General features: G+C 44.9%; 2 non-coding genes across 2 annotated transcripts; both read left to right on the plus strand.

The window, feature by feature from the left end:
* Positions 1–439: 439 nt before the first annotated feature.
* On the plus strand, positions 440–2,428 carry LOC148346802 (18S ribosomal RNA). Its single transcript, XR_015848376.1, has one exon. It is a non-coding gene; the product is annotated as an 18S ribosomal RNA (ribosomal RNA).
* Positions 2,429–16,601: 14,173 nt separating this feature from the next.
* LOC148346803 (5.8S ribosomal RNA) lies at positions 16,602–16,755 on the plus strand. Its single transcript, XR_015848366.1, has one exon. It is a non-coding gene; the product is annotated as a 5.8S ribosomal RNA (ribosomal RNA).
* The last annotated feature ends 310 nt before the right edge of the window (positions 16,756–17,065 follow it).

Here is a 17,065-nt window from a genome sequence, read left to right on the forward strand (position 1 = left end):
AAGAGCTGGGGCGGTACGTACGGACGGCCTCACTAAAAGGAAACGGAAGCTACTAAAGCACACGTATAACTGTCCGATGTGCGAACGAAAGTGAGGCCGGACGAATCCGATGCGAGTTAGGAGTGAGGCGGGATCCACGGCTGGCACTCGCGGGGCCCTCTTGCGAAACCATGCCTCGGCGTGAACCTTTTGGCGGCAGAACCAAGACGAACCGAGGTCGAGCTTCCGTCTCGAGCCACACCCAGACGTCCGAACGTCGTGGAGCCTGACGCCACGCGTGCTAGGGCTCCGCGCGAAACATCGTTTCACGACACCCGCTCGTCAGCCCGTCCGAACGTATACGAGTGTCGCGCGGCCCCCCGGGCCCGGCTGTAGCCACAGCCTCGTCCCGGACCAGGGCCGCACCGCCACCAGCAGCGCCCCCCCCGGCGGCAGACGCACTCTGGTTGATCCTGCCAGTAGCATATGCTTGTTTTCAAGATTAAGCCATGCATGTCTAAGTACGAATGGCCAGTACAGTGAAACTGCGAACGGCTCATTAAATCAGTTATGGTTCCTTTGATCGCTCCACCGTTACTTGGATAACTGTGGCAAATCCAGAGCTAATACATGCAAACGAGCGCCGACTCGCGGGCGGGGCTCCGGCCTCGCCCCGGGGACGCGTGCATTTATCAGACACAAAAACCCACGCGGTGTCCGGCGGGCGGGGGCTCAGCCGTCGCGCGCGTCCCCCGCGTCCGGCCTCCGCCTCTCCGGGCGGGGGCGTAAGCGGCGCGGGCGGCTCCGCGCGCGCCGGTCCTTGTTCCGCCGGCCCGGCCCCCCCTTTGTGTTGACTCAGGATAACCTCGTGCCGATCGCTCGCCCACCCGCGGCGACGACGACTCATTCGAATGTCTGCCCTATCAACTTTCGATGGTAGACTCTGCGCCTACCATGGTGACCACGGGTAACGGGGAATCAGGGTTCGATTCCGGAGAGGGAGCATGAGAAACGGCTACCACATCCAAGGAAGGCAGCAGGCGCGCAAATTACCCACTCCCGACACGGGGAGGTAGTGACGAAAAATAACAATACGGGACTCGTTCGAGTCTCCGTAATTGGAATGAGCCGAACACAAACCCATCGGCCAGCATCCATTGGAGGGCAAGTCTGGTGCCAGCAGCCGCGGTAATTCCAGCTCCAATAGCGTATTTTAAAGTTGCTGCAGTTAAAAAGCTCCTAGTTGGACCCCGGGACGCGAGCTGACGGTCCGCCGCGAGGCGTGCATCCGTCTGTCCCAGCCCCTGCCTCTCGGCAAAAGCCCCCGTGATGCCCTTCGCTGGGTGTCACTCGCGGGGCCCGAAGCGTTTACTTTGAGGAAATTAGAGTGTTCAAAGCAGGCCACACGGCCGCCCCTGCATATCGCAGCTGGGAATAATGGAATAGGACTCCGGTTCTATTTTGTGGGTTGTCATGAACTGGGGCCATGATTAAGAGGGACGGCCGGGGGCATTCGTACTGCGCCGCTAGAGGTGAAATTCTTGGACCGGCGCAAGACGGACGAGAGCGAAAGCATTTGCCAAGAATGTTTTCATTAATCAAGAACGAAAGTCGGAGGTTCGAAGACGATCATATACCGCCCTAGTTCCGACCATAAACGATGCCGACTCGCGATCCGGCGGCGTTATTCCCATGACCCGCCGAGCAGCACCCGGGAAACCGACCAAGTGTCTGGGTTCCGGGGGGAGTATTGTTGCAAAGCTGAAACTTAAAGGAATTGACGGAAGGGCACCACCAGGAGTGGAGCATGCGGCTTAATTTGACTCAACACGGGAAACCTCACCCGGCCCGGACACGGAAAGGATTGACAGATTGAAGGCTCTTTCTCGATACCGTGGGTGGTGGTGCATGGCCGTTCGTAGTTGGTGGAGCGATTTGTCTGGTTAATTCCGATAACGAACGAGACTCAAACATACTAAATAGTACCGCGGCCCCCCGCGCGGTCGGCGGCAGAAAACTTCTTAGAGGGACAAGTGGCTCTCAGCCACACGAGAATGAGCAATAACAGGTCTGTGATGCCCTTAGATGTCCGGGGCTGCACGCGCGCCACACTGAGCGTATAAGCGCGTCGTCTATCCCCGCGCCGGCAGGCGCGGGTAATCCTATGAACCCCGCTCGTGACAGGGCCTGGGGATTGCAATTATTTCCCACCAACGAGGAATTCCCAGTAAGCGCGGGTCATTAGCCTGCGTTGATTAAGTCCCTGCCCTTTGTACACACCGCCCGTCGCTACTACCGATCGGATGGCTTAGTGAGGTCCTCGGATAGTCCCCGCCGGGGCCGGCCCCGGCTCCGGCGGGGACTATCCGAGGACGGTCGAACTTGACTATCTAGAGGAAGTAAAAGTCGTAACAAGGTTTCTGTAGGTGAACCTGCAGAAGGATCATTAACGTACGAGCGGCAGCAGATCCGCCTCGGTACACCCCCGACGAGCCAGACGCCGAGGGCGGCGGGTCGTCGCAGGCGGAGGAAGAGGGTAGACCGGGACGGGACGGGACGGGGGGCGCGGCGCGGGTCACTCCCGGGCCGCGCGTCGGAGCGAGTTCGGCGGGCGCCACGCGGCGCGACGCGAGAAAAGGCGGCGGGCGTTGTCGCGCTACCTCCGTGCGAGCGGGGTAGCGCGCTCGTCCGACGACCCCAGTAGCGCGGCGCGGCGCGACGACAGGCGACCGCCAGCGACGGGCGAAAGGCGGCGGCCGTGAGCGGGACCCCCGTAACCGGGGAATCCCCCTATGCCGACGACCCTAGCTCGGCGCAGTTCTCGCGCTTCCGGCGCGCGCTTCCGGGGCGGCACTCGCCTCGACGACCTCCCGTCCTTTAAAGGTAACGGTTCGGGCCGGCGCCCCGGCGTCCGTCCGCCCGTCGGTGTCGCGTGTCCGTGCGGCGCGGGGCTGCTCTCGGCGAGGGTCGCCGAGCAAGCGGATCCCCGCACGGATTGTTGTAGAAATTGGAGGTCCGATAATCGAGAGAAAGTCTTCTCATAAGTGGATAAAAGAAATAGACAGGAGCCCGCTTCGTTATGGAGGGAGATGTCACTTTATTGATGCGTCAATAAAGATCTCACAGAGCTAGGAACATGACAATGTATTTAAAGCTGGTAGTGACGATTAGGCTTCGATTGAGTACACCCCAAAAGGCGGTCCTGTATCACGTATCAAGTACAGAGCGTCCCGTCCCTTGCACGCTATCTTCAAGGAAACTTAATGTCTGCCAAGAGTATCTTCAAGGATGTCTACCCGACCTTTTCCCACAAACGTAAGCAAGTCTTTCTAAATTTCCACATGTATGCAAATCCATTCTACATTTGCAAGTGTATTTGCCACAACATATCCCCCCTTTTTTTTTTTTTTTTTTTTTTTTCTTCTGTTACCTTATCCCCCCTTTTGGGAGTTTATACTCCCATTTTGAATGGAAATTAAAATTGAAAATCAATACAGAGTAGTGGCAAAGTATTACAAATCATAGATATCAATACACGGACAGAGTTTACGCGAATCGAAAATAAAATACAATTCTGGCGGTCAGCCTGCTGTGATCATTCTAACTTTCATTGTTCATGTTTCATTTACAAAAACCCCCAACACTCCAAACATCTGACCCATGCACTAACCCCCCCTTCATTTATCTTTATCCGTACACACTGGATTATACACGCGGACCGTCGACGGTTGATCGGTACGTGATAAAGGTAAATGAATAAATGATACATTTCAAGATGAGTGCATGACAGGATAGTGATATCCACATTGGCCTTTGGCCTGACCCCCGTGAACAATTTGAAGACCATGCATTGTCGTATTCGTCAACGGGTGTCGTGAAGTCAGATGTTGGAGTGAGTGTTCATCCCAGCAGGCATCACGCTCAGTTTCCATGCAGCCAAAAACCCGGAAGCGACGATGCATCCTGACCATCCCAGACAGCAGCTTGCTCCCCGGCAGTGTGACATACCAACAAAAGAATCACAATCAGAAACCAATATATATTTGTTGCTGTTATTCCTAGTGCTATATAGTGTGTTACGTGTTTAACAGTAGTGCTAATTGATATTGTTATTAGTCCAGATCATCATATGTGTCTCTTTCCGCAGATGCTCCATTTTTTATTATAATGTAGACTGACTATTAACGTTGCCAGATAAAATTCAAGGCGTTGAATCTAGTTGAGTCATCTGTTCTTCCTCACTAAGGAATAGGCTTGGATACTTAATCACTAACCGTGCTCATTGAGCTTCTGCCACCCTAGTATTAGCCACTACTGTCATTTGTTCTCCAAAAGTCTTAAGAATTCCTCTTTTAAGAATAGGTATTGTACAGAAACACAACATACACATAATTATTACGACAGTTAGTACAAGAATTTCCCCTTTAGCTAACATACCACCCCAGTACCCAAATGTAGACGAGAACCAATCAAAAGAGATACTGTTCTTTTCAGTATTTACTGTCACTTCATTGCTCAACTCACGAATCTTTGACAGTGCTTTTGTGAAGCCTCCTGCTTTGGCTGTGTATAAAGGTATATAAGTACAGCATTCCTCCTTTATCATATGACACACGCCTCCTTTACTGGCTAAGAGAAAATCGAGGGCCCGACGATCCTGCCAGGCCAACCTAGATGTCTCATGTAATTGCTCTCCTACTGCACTAAAGGCCTCGTTAGTGTAATTAATAAAACGTTGCTGGTTGTAATAAATGTAATTAATCCATTCTGCGTTCTTATTCGGAGTTATCCAGATACATATCGATTCTAATCCAGACTTAATTTCATTCCCAGCTTTAAATTCCTCTGGAATTCCTCTCGGTTGTCCGATGGTATCTAACTATACACGTCCATCCGGAATATATGCTCTTTAACTCCGGCCAATTGTCAACAAAAATATTTCATTTAATTACTTTTTCCCCTTTTCATTTCTTCCTTTTCCCACTTGTACGTCCCCCTCTTCTCTTTCCCTCAATGCCTACTATCTCTTCCCCTTTTTACCTTCTTTTACTAACTTTTATCTTTCTGTATTTGTAACTTCCTTACTTGCTCTGCCAACAATCAATTTTCTACATAACTTTCCCTTCTCCTACGCCCTCTAACACATGCTTTTTAGCCCACTAGTTTAATGGGAAATTGACATATAACCATCTCACTTATTTATTTATTTATTTATTTATTTTTCTTTCCAAACCAATTCAATCTACTATCTTAGCCTCACCTACTTAATGTGAAAATGACGTGCATTGATCTACAATGTTTCATCTTACTCATTTTTAATCGACTCAATGAATTTTCCCTCCATATTCAATGAAAAGAAAGAATTTACTCACGCTTTTCCACTATTCTCGTACAACAATGCTTTTCATTCTCAAATTACTCCATTCCAATTCACTCAATTGGATTTTTCCTCGTCTTCACATTCCTTAATTTTCCAATTTTGAACTGAAAACCGGAATAGGTTAACTTATTTCTTTTTGTTATTATCCTATCCTTTCTTGGTGTTATTCTGGCATTAACATAATCTAAAGCACCTAAAATAACCAAACATAATTTTTCTAGACTTTTCACCCCTAAATTCATCGTTTCCCAACTGAAAAAACATTTATTTTTCTGGGAACTCCATAGGCTCTCGGACGTTATGTTGCACACCCTTAGCGTCAAAACGATTTCTAAAAAAACGAACGTTTTCGATTCCTAACGAGACGTGCTATCGGTTCTATCTAAAACAATACATTTTAAACCGTCTACCTCTTTAAAAACGTTTTTCTCGTCTCAATGAGTACTGTATTGTTCCCTTTTTCCTTTTCCTTCGATATTTTTCTGTTAATCCTTTCAGTTACGTGGGCCGATTAAACGCTGGACAACCATATAGACAAGAAAGATAAGACTACAGGAAAGAATACAAACACTTACAACATTGAACAAACATAAAACATAAAGCAAGACAAATGGCCCACAAAATTTAATTTTAATTAGTCAAATTAAGTCAGTGCACATTGAGACCATGCGCCTACACAACTACCGAGTTAGGGTTATGGTTTTCCTCTTCTACACAATTTCCCGAATTTTACGTACTTGCCGTGCACACATTTTTGGCTGTCGGCGTTGGTGTAGGTTTTTCTGGACTTCGGCGTGTCGGTACCCTTCTCGCCTGTATCGTCACATTAAGGTCTAGCATATTATCAGTCACTTTAGTCTGTACTGTCGTTAACACATTTGGTTTTCGGTAGTCCATCGGCACTCCGATTGGTTGCACGTCTTTATATTTATTTTAAGTGGAAATCAAAATCCCCACTATAAGATGCCCTATCCATTTTGAGCATTCTATCCCAAAATTCTAACTAGAAGATAAACAATTTATTTTTTAAATTGTCAGTTCTAAATTTCAAATTTTGCTTTTTCACTAAATACAGTCACTGGATCAGTTTAACCATTATCCCTGTCAGAATCATTTACCCTGATTTGAGTGTTTGAGTGTTCTCTTTTGTAGATTGATCACATTCGAGAAAAAATTTGTATGCACTTTTTATTTGCATTTTCTTTTGATTTTCAACGTGTCATCTTGCTGTTGGCCATTCCCCTCGAGGCAGATGACCAGGATAGATTGTTAAATTGTCAATTTAACCCAAGAAAAGACGTTTTTATTGTTATGATTCACTCTTTGTTTTGCCTTTTATAAAAATCATAACCTATATATGATCCCTTCAGTAAGTAAACTTGTTCAAAATAACAGTATTTTGCAAAGAAGCAGGTAATTCACGCTCAAAGTGAATGATTTTGCCAAAAATGAAAAATACCATCCCAAAATGTTCTCAATGTGGGCGATTTGCTAATGGTGAATGGTTATCTTAATTGATTTTTGTTAATCAATTTGACAAACATTGCAAATTTTGTAATATTACAACATTTCTTCTGTGTAATATTTTTCTATCCGTCCAAATTTCGTAATTTGAATCTCAAAAAACAGTTATATGGAGAGCTTATTCAGAAGACAATTTTTCATCAATTTCGGAAAAAACTAGGTTTTAACTTATTTTTACGGAATGTCTCAACTTCCCCCCTGAGTTAAAACCTAAGTTCACAATCTATGTCTCTCTTTCGTCTGACTCATCCCATAATACTCGGAATTTCAGTAATTCAAACTTGTCTTCTATCGCAATCGCACTATTTATACACGTCCTTCTACTCAATCAAGGAAGCAAGGTTTAGGGCGCTCTGAGGAGAGGGATGACTGAGTATGGGCGCCAAGAGTGGACTGAGAGTGTGATCGTGGCCACTGTGTTGTGCGGTGCAGAGACGATTCAGTTTTATTAAGACGACAGCAGTGTGCGTGTGTGTGTGTCGTCGTATCGATACTAATAACTAAATGGAGTGGAATGGAACTATGATGACTATAACATGAAACCAAACGAGACGTCACGCTCTATAGAGAATTTATCGACCTATTTCATCATCGCCTACAATCAGCTCAAAAATTTTTTCCAACATTCTGCTTCTTAAAAAGAACCTAAAAAGAAATCCGTCATTAAAAGCGCAATTAACCACCAGTCCATCGTCCCAAAAACAATGGTTCTAAGTCAAGGGTGGGCAAACTTTTGGCGTCACGAGCCTGGGGACACACCCAGTTTTTCTCATTTACAGTTATGATGTTATATTTCATTGTATTTATTTCATGTTTATCTATTTTGTGTATATGTATGAACCCCTACTGAACACCAGCATACCTTCAGGGCAATTGCAGTTGATTCAACAAGGTTCGTTTGCTTTCGGAACGGACTAATCCCGTTTCAATCCAACTGATTCAAATTGTTAATGTGTTTCAATTTACAATAGTTTCATCATTCCATATTTACTGCTAGAACCAATTAAACTTATAAGTAGAGGTACAACTGTGTCATTGTAGTTGTGCACGTATGTAGTATTTCTGTCATGTCCAGCATGGTCGCCGTGGCGACCGTCTAATTTGCGTGTGTCCTTCGTAAGGGCTTGCCCGTTCTGAGTAAAAGCCTGTTTTATGAGTATTCCTAGTCTGAGTTCCTGTTTGCCTGTAAGCCAGTTGCTGTTTTGTTTATTCCCTAAGCGTTGGACAATTTTGCTGAATAGAAGTAACTGGTCGTTAAGCGATTGAGTTCTGGTCCGCTCTGCACTTAACTCAACCATTTCTGCAGTAGTATCTTATAATATTTACAAAATAAGATTAAATAAGATTCTGTAATATTTTCGAAGTCTGTTGTAGTATTTTTGAAGGATTTTTTTTTTTTAGTAGCGCTAGTATTAATGCCGTTGTAGTTTTGTAGCAGTATTCTTGCAGAATTTCTGTAGTTGGTCTTTTTAGAATTATAGCCGTACCATATACTATGTCCCGTTTTTCAAGCTCTATATTCCGTTTTCTAGTAATTTCATAGAATTTCTGTAGTAGGATTTACATTATCGTAATACTTTACCATCCCATTTCTTGCTCTCCTTTGGTTTACTGCACATGAATGGCTGGATTAAACCCTAGAGGTTTAATTCTGACCCAATTGTGGAAAAATGTATTTGATAATGTCACTTCCGGCGCCGTCACGAATGGTAGCCACTCCAGCAGCTCCCGTGTTATTTTCGCTACTTTTGTGATTTATTTATTTGGTTATTTATTTTTGCTTACTTTATCAGTGCCTTGCAACACTTGGATTACTTTCTATCCTATGGATATGGGTTTCATCTCGCAAAAATACGTACATTAAACAACACCACCTACATTGGACATTACCGAATCTTACTGCAATATGTATTCCGTGTAGCACTATTTAGTTACTCTATATAACATGCTAAAGTGGGCATTTGCACGTCACACTGGGTATTTGTATATTGTATTCTTTTGGCTTTATTATTGTATTGTTCTCAGCTCAGGGATGCTGCTGGAAATGTGAATTTCCCTCAGGGGATGAGTAAAGTATCTATCTATCTATCTATCTGATTAATTCGTTCACCCCTGTGCTCAGCATCTTTTTCTATAACAAAATTTTATGTATTGCGTGGTACGTATCTTCTTATTCTAAAGCAAAACAACATGTTATGTCTATGTTTATTTGCCTCCAATTAGATATTGATCCTTTTAATTATTTCCTTTTATTCTCATAGCTTATCTATAAAAATACTGTTATATGTTTTGCACAATGCTGACAACTTTTTTTTCACTACAATGACTATTTTTCACCAAATGCATATTTACACAAACCTCAACTGTATGTAACATTTTAAATGCACATTCTTGTGTAAATATTGTATTAATTATAACTATAACCTTATCTTTTCCGATCCTTTACCTAACTCTGAAGATGGAGTGTCATGCCAAATTTAATTGTCAGTTACAATATGTGAACCCGTTTTGTAACTATGTCCGTAAAGGCATATTCCATTCCATCATAAATGGTCTGGATTTATATAGTGCTTTTCAAGACCCTGGGGAACTCCAAAAACACCACCTAATGTGTTGTTTTTCATACTTTTGTCTCAAGTTTTTCATACCCAATTTTCAGCAAATTATCCTTGTTTAAATAACTTATGTTGTATGTTTGTCTTAGTGTTTCTTTTTCCTTTTCTTTCAGAATTAAAGCAAAACAATATACTAGGTTAACTTTTTTGTGTAATTCAGGGGCACTTAGAGTCTCGTTAAGTTTTATCGTGCTTACGTACTGAGATGTTTTAGTAAATTAGCCAGTTTATTCAATTTCTAAATTTTTCTCTAAATTTAAGTACTAGTAGACATTAATTATCTTAGTTTAATTAATTTCCATTCATTTCCCATGCAGTTATATTTCTAAATCACCAAAATCGTCTTGTATGGTTGTCTCTAAATCCACTAATCCGTTATTTTTAATTCCTTTAATCCTTTTCCAGGATTGATCAATCTTTTTCTCAAAATGCTCTTTTCCATAGACAATGTTTCATTTTAACTTAACCAAACCATAAGTCAGCTATTGTTTCACATTTATTAATCATTTGTCGAACGTAACACTCATTCTAAAAAATTCAGTGTGGAATCAATTGTCCCAAAAAAAAACTGCCATTCGTGAACTCAATGTCAAAAATTTCTAATTGTCTTTTCATCCCTCTGTAATCATAATCTCTTATTGTTGATTCGATATAAAGCAATACCTACTTGTCACTCATGAATTATCTTGTTGAATCGTATTTATTTTATATTACTATCTTAATCTTTTATTCCGCGCAACAATCTTCGTTTTTACGCAATTGTCTTAGTTCCCTTTGTTTTTCTTTTTCTTTTCTTTTTAAAAGAAATATTTCATTCAGTGACTGAAATAGCTTCAGCTACGTTATTAATGATTTCTAGTCTCGAATTTTCTTCCCTGTGATAATATGTCGTCATTTTCAAACTTCTTTCAATTTTTGATAATTCGAAATCATACATACCACTAGTAATCTATTATTGAATATGAGAAAAACTAAGGAAACAATCTTTTTATGTATTACGCCTCTTTTGAATTTGTCCATTTATAACCAACGAAAAGATGGACACTGACATTATGGACGGTTTCCAGTCGTCTTCTTTGTTTTACTCGCCCTTGCTTTATTAGGAGCATAACTACACGTCTTAAAAATTCTTACCCTTTTGCCATTCGCATATTCAACGAGAGATGATTAGTTTTGTTATTTAAACATTCTTTCTTTTTAAACTATTCTGTATAATTATCTTGTATTATACACTCAGTGTTTTCATTTCACCATGTTCCTGTGTCCCAGATGCATCATCCATGCTGGGGACGCAAACTTTTCCTCTAAATTGTCATTATCATTTAATTCCTCTATAACAAAGATTCAACGCATTACATCATCGTTACTTTGGTCTTGCTGTATGAGATTTTATTTTCCTGCACGCCGACCTTAGCTAATGAGATCTCGTCGCTTCGAGATTACGTCATTGCTGTTGGTAATTGGTTAAGTCAGTCTTTTTCATTGGACAAAACTGCTTTTTTCTCAATTTATTGAAGAGAGCCAGCTCATAAATGCCCTTCTTGCACTTAACTTGGTATTTAGTTCTGTAGTTATTTATTTTTAATTGATGTAGTGTACTATGTCTCTGTTTCAAAGTACTATATTGAATCGTTAGTTTTGTGATATTGTTTAGTATACCTCTAGGGCACAGGTGTCAAAGAGGCTGCAGGTTGAATTATGAAACCCAGGTGCCTTGAACAAAGACACTGTTCTGTATTTCTTTCGCTTTCTCTCTCTCTTTTCCACCCCTTTTCTCCCACTCTGTCTCTGTCTCTTTCACTCTCTGTGTCTCTCTTTTTCTCTTTCTTTGTTATTTTGTCTCTTTCTCTCTCTCTCTCTTTTTAACTTCTTTTGCTCTAACTTCATTTTTTCCTTTCCTCTCTTTTCTCTTTCTTCCTACCCTTCACGCTTTCTTTTCTCTCCTTCTGTCTTTCTATTTCTCTCTGGATTTCTTTCTTTCTCCCCCTTTCTTTTCCCCCTCTCTCATGACTTTTTATCTCTTTTGTTTCTCATGCTCTCTCCGCCTCTCCTTTTCCTTCCCTCTTTTTCTTTTATTTCTCTCTCATTTTCTTTCTCTTGAATCTATCAGTCAGGCCCCCGACAGAATGTTTGTTCTATCGTGTGGCCCCCGAGTTCAAATGACTTTGACACCCTTGCTCTAGGGGCATTTCTCTATTACCGTATTACTGTCGTAGTATTTTTACGGTACTTTCATTTAGCGATTTTAATTTTCACTGTGTGACGTTTTGAGTGTCGAGCGACTTAAAATTCGACTCCCTCCCGCCGTCACTTATGAGTGCTGAGGCTCATTTTGTCTGTCATTTTGTCTCAAATTATTGATTCAAAACCTGATGCAAGCCAAGTTATTTTGTGAAAATGTCAAAAATTCTTACAACTGAAGATACTTACGTATTTACTTTTAGCACAGGCGCTGGGCAATGGAGTAAAAGTGCGCATGTCCTGTTTATAGTTCCTAACACTTACCCAATCAAAACGTTTGAGTTTCTTTGCTACAGCTTCTGGATAAAACGTTCGTTCTCGGTTAAGGTTTTTTCCTGCGAGTTTTTATTAGAAATGTCTTGATAGTGAACCTAAATCGTTTAATTAGCTTTCTTATAAAGTATTTTTAGCAACTTACATCCAAAACAGGGACCGCTGGTGTGACTACGTGACTGTAAACTAGAGTAATAATTAGAAGAAAATAGTGCTTCTTTGGGCACTGTGACTCTCCTTATTTATCCTGTTCAGCACTTTTACTTCGGTTGCACTCCACAGTGCAAAGACATCTTGGGGTCAATGTATACACACTGTCCCTTTAAAAGATTTCGAGTGCATGTTTCTTATGGCACCATATTTTAAACATTATATTTTACACATTTCCGTCATATCTCACATTTTATCTTTTTTCCTGTAATATTTTTAATTTTGGTACTTTCGAGCTTCCATACCTCAGGGCCAGTGAGCCCTTCATGAGGTAAAATGTACTTGTACTTTCCAAATCCTCAACCGTTTTGGCATGTTATACAGTAGTGTCACACTTAACCGGGCCGCTGTCTCTAGGATGCGTCATGGTCTGCAACTGCAGCGTCGCTGTCGGGATCTCCGGTTGCACTTTCGGAACCGCAATTTCCATTCGCCGCTGCGATTTCTCGAGCTCTGCTCCTAGTAACAATCATATCAGACAATTTATTATCACACACAGCTTTGTCATCCACATCTTGTTTTCCTAATTTTAACGTTACTGCCCTGTTGATCTTGCTTGGTCTCGTTGACGGTGGCAGCGTGAGCCGTGGTACCGTGGTTCAGATGGTACCATTTTGAGCTGCCCTCGACCTGGACTGCGGCCAGCGTTGCCCTCACGACGGTGTACGGTCCCTCACGCCTCGGATGGTTCCTCTTTCGTCGAAACCTTGATGTAGACGAGATCCCCTGGGACGTCTTTTCAAATGGTTGTTCGACCTTGGACTCTTGTCTCTTAACCAGCCGGTAGATGACAGCCGTCAATTGTCCCATTCAGTCTCTCAGTTCAGTTTGTAGTTGCTCAAGTGGGGGCCCCTTATAGGGACCTCCCAGATGCGGCGCTGGTCTGCCTGTTAGCATTTCATGCGGTGTTAAATGCGTGATCCAATGAGTTTGCATGCGATAACTCATCAGCGCTAACTGTAGCGCATCCCCTCAGTCGAGCCTAGTACTCACAAAGATCTTGTTTATCTTTGATTTTAATATTCCATTTACTCTTTTCCACCATCCCTTGACTTTGTTGATAAACCTCACCGAACCGTTGTTTAATGTGTAGTTTTTGTAAGATGCCCTTCACGACCTTTTGAACAAATGTTATCCGAGCTTATTTCTGACGGTATGCCAAATAGCGGAATAACTTCTCTAATCAAAAACCTAATTACTGTTCCCGCACCTAGATCTTTTGATGGCACTGCTCCTATTATTCCTACTACTCCTATTATTATTATTCTCTCCGTCTACCGTGGCCTGTATCTGATATAAAGTCAAAGGTATTCCCCTGTTACCTATTCTCCTTAATAATCCTCCTGATGCTCCTGCATCTGGAGACACATCACCGTTTTCCTGGAAAGCAGATTCAAAATACAATTTTAGCAGTATTTCTGTGTTAAAAATAAAATAATTCACAATCCAAACGTATCAATATTCCTCAGATTTGTAAACACTACGTCAATCAACAAGATTCTAGCGTGATTCAATGCAGACTCGTGTTGTTCGTTATCACCGCCTCGTCGACGGCCTTGGCCGTCTGGCTCAGTCCATCGTGACGTTCCACTCGCAATCCGCTGCAGGAATGTGCCATGAGCTTTATCAGTGCCACACTGACCTTGGTGCCCAGTTGTCTACCTCTTTCTCCTCGAAACTGGCTGCAATCAGTTCAGATTGCCCCCCGCTCACTGTTTGAGGACAGCCTGGATGTGCTCCAGTGTCCCCACGACCCTGCTGTAGACAAGCGGCGCAGACAACGGATGAGTGAACGTCTTTGTTTGTTTTTTGCCATCTTCAGCCCTTTTCAACAGTCCGTCTGACTTCTGAATCCTGTTAAATCGGTTATGTTTACAAACTCGGATGTTTAGTCTAGGTTAAATGACCATGAAGAGATCACCTAAGCAATTAAATTCTTAAATTTGTCATGGTCTTCCTCAAGATCGAGTAATCTGCCCCTCATTGTCTTTTGAAAATGCTTGCCAAATTGTTTCCTCAATTTACCCAAACTATACTTATCACGTTTATCGGAACAAGATCCCACAAATCAAAAGGCCACACGCAAACGGAGCACTTGACGAATTAAGTAATCCCTCCACTTTTTTTTTTTCCATACAGTAAAGGAGCGAAAGACGGGGGAAAGACGGGGGTGGGGCGGGAATATACACGGTTGAGCTCAACTCACACAGAGCGAAAGACGGGGGAAAGACGGGGGTGGGGTGGGGGCAGGATAACCCACAAAAAGCAAGAAGCAGTCACTCCATCATTCATCCATGCGTCCTTAACTCCCCTCCCAACGCCAAACAACACAAAAAAACAAAAAACAGTTAAGTATAAATCACCCGCGCACACTCACTCAGGCGGCCGGGGGAGAAACCGAACCGAACAGAACACACATCCACATACAGAGAGACACACGCACAATTAACGCCAGCTGGCACACACACCAACATTCCCGAATGAGACATCTCCCAGACTGAAAACATGTCAGCAATTCTCACACATTCTGTGTATCGCTTGTTTCTATGCGAATATATCTTAATAATACAACATCTGATTACTGCTCATTTTTCTAACGCCGGTATAACCTTTTAGATTGTAGAAAATGGCGAGGTTCCATGCACCACACTTTTTCCTAAGTGCAAGGTTACATATCCCTCCCAAATCATCAATCGACTAGGGAAACACATAAAACATGCCCCGTATTAACCATATATAGATCGTTCACTCTCGAACTGTCACTTCAGCAAATGACGACGTCTTATCACAGCTTTACACAGATCTCAAGACAATCATAAATATACAAATACCGACGCCGCTGCACCATTTTATCCAGGTAAAATTAGCCTTTTTTCCTTTTTCAAGCAGCCTACGTCCCAAAACAAACAGGATTCTTTGAGCACCGAACTCCCGGGACAAAAAAAAAAAAAATAAATCTCAACTCAGTTTACATATCTCATCCGTCCGAACTTGGGCCAGATTATAGACGGAAAATTCCACGTGCACGCATTTTCATAATTTAGCTCCGACGTCACAGGCTCCCGTCCTCCCACGAATCTCCACAAGCAAACCGAAGTAAGGAGAGAAAAAAAAATCTTCCTTACCTCAACCGCTCATTCGAGACCGTTCCACTGAGAAGTCTTTTCCCTTTTCTTTTTTACTTAATTAGTGCCAATCCACGTTGCGGCGCCAAATGTTGTAGAAATTGGAGGTCCGATAATCGAGAGAAAGTCTTCTCATAAGTGGATAAAAGAAATAGACAGGAGCCCGCTTCGTTATGGAGGGAGATGTCACTTTATTGATGCGTCAATAAAGATCTCACAGAGCTAGGAACATGACAATGTATTTAAAGCTGGTAGTGACGATTAGGCTTCGATTGAGTACACCCCAAAAGGCGGTCCTGTATCACGTATCAAGTACAGAGCGTCCCGTCCCTTGCACGCTATCTTCAAGGAAACTTAATGTCTGCCAAGAGTATCTTCAAGGATGTCTACCCGACCTTTTCCCACAAACGTAAGCAAGTCTTTCTAAATTTCCACATGTATGCAAATCCATTCTACATTTGCAAGTGTATTTGCCACAACAGGATCACAACGGCCGTATGGCGGCGGCGTCGGGACGCCCGCCCGAGACGAAGGTTCAGGGCGATGAAACGGTGCTCCCACCCGGCTACCTTTTTCCCCGGCCAAACGCGTCCGTCGGCCGGAGCCCTCGAGGGGCCGCGTAGCGCGCGCGTGGGCCGGCCCCCGGACACCGGAGTCCCTCCCGGGGCTCCGGACACCGGGGGTTCGGTTCCGCGCGGTCCGCCGCGGTCTCCTCTGTCCATCCATAGTCCGGGCAGGCCGCGGCCGGGTCGGGGGCCAGTCCCCCCTCGGTGTCAGCGCGGTCGCGCCGCCCTTGTAAACCAAACCCACTCGCTGACGGGTAGCAACACCCAAAGCGTCGCTTCGCGGCGCGGCGGGGCTTCCAAGTCGGATGGCCTTCCGGGGTCCGGGTAGGAGACGCCGGGGGCCGGCCTCAGCGCCGAGCCCCCGACCTACCCGGCGAGTCCGGTCGCCGAGTCGTGTCAGGCCCGAGCGGGAGACGCCGGGCGCCGGCCTCAGCGCCGAGCGCCCGACCTACCCGGGCCGACGCACGTCTCGGGCGCCGCCGGGCGCCGGCCTCAGCGCCGCGCGCCTGACCCGCTCGGCTCGTCGCGGCGTCGCGCGTATCGCGCCCGTCGGTACCCGCGCCGCGGGCTAGGGGCTCGCTCGCGGGAGCGACCGAACGGCACCCGCGGCGCGTTCGTCTCCGGTACAAACCCTGTCGTGAATTTGTCTCCGATCGTCCCGGGCGGACGTAAAAGGGCCCAAACGTACGACTCTTAGCGGTGGATCACTCGGCTCGTGCGTCGATGAAGAACGCAGCTAGCTGCGAGAACTAATGTGATTTGCAGGACACATTGATCATCGACACTTTGAACGCACATTGCGGCCCCGGTTTTACCCCGGGGCCACGCCTGTCTGAGTGGCGCTTTCCAATCGATCGGACGCGGGCCGGGCCCTCCGCGACATTCCGCCGGTCCGCCCGGCGGGTGGCGCGAGAACCCGGTCCGCGCGGGCGAGGCTCGGGCCCTCCGCGACATTCCGCCGGTCCGTCCGGCGGGTGGCGCGCGACCCGTGTCCCCGCCCACTCCGCGGCTGGGGTTTCGCAGGGACCCCCCGTCCCTTCGTACCCTCAAATACAGACTCGGGCGGCGCTCCGTGTCCGTCCGCCCGTCGGTGTCGCGCGTCCGCGCGTCCGGAGGTGCTTCTCGGCTGCCGGTGAGTACGGCGGGTACTTA

Source organism: Urocampus carinirostris, chromosome 20 (genome assembly GCF_059441175.1).
Source record: "Urocampus carinirostris isolate Australia breed hairy pipefish chromosome 20, RoL_Ucar_1.0, whole genome shotgun sequence".
Classification (NCBI taxonomy): domain Eukaryota; kingdom Metazoa; phylum Chordata; class Actinopteri; order Syngnathiformes; family Syngnathidae; genus Urocampus; species Urocampus carinirostris.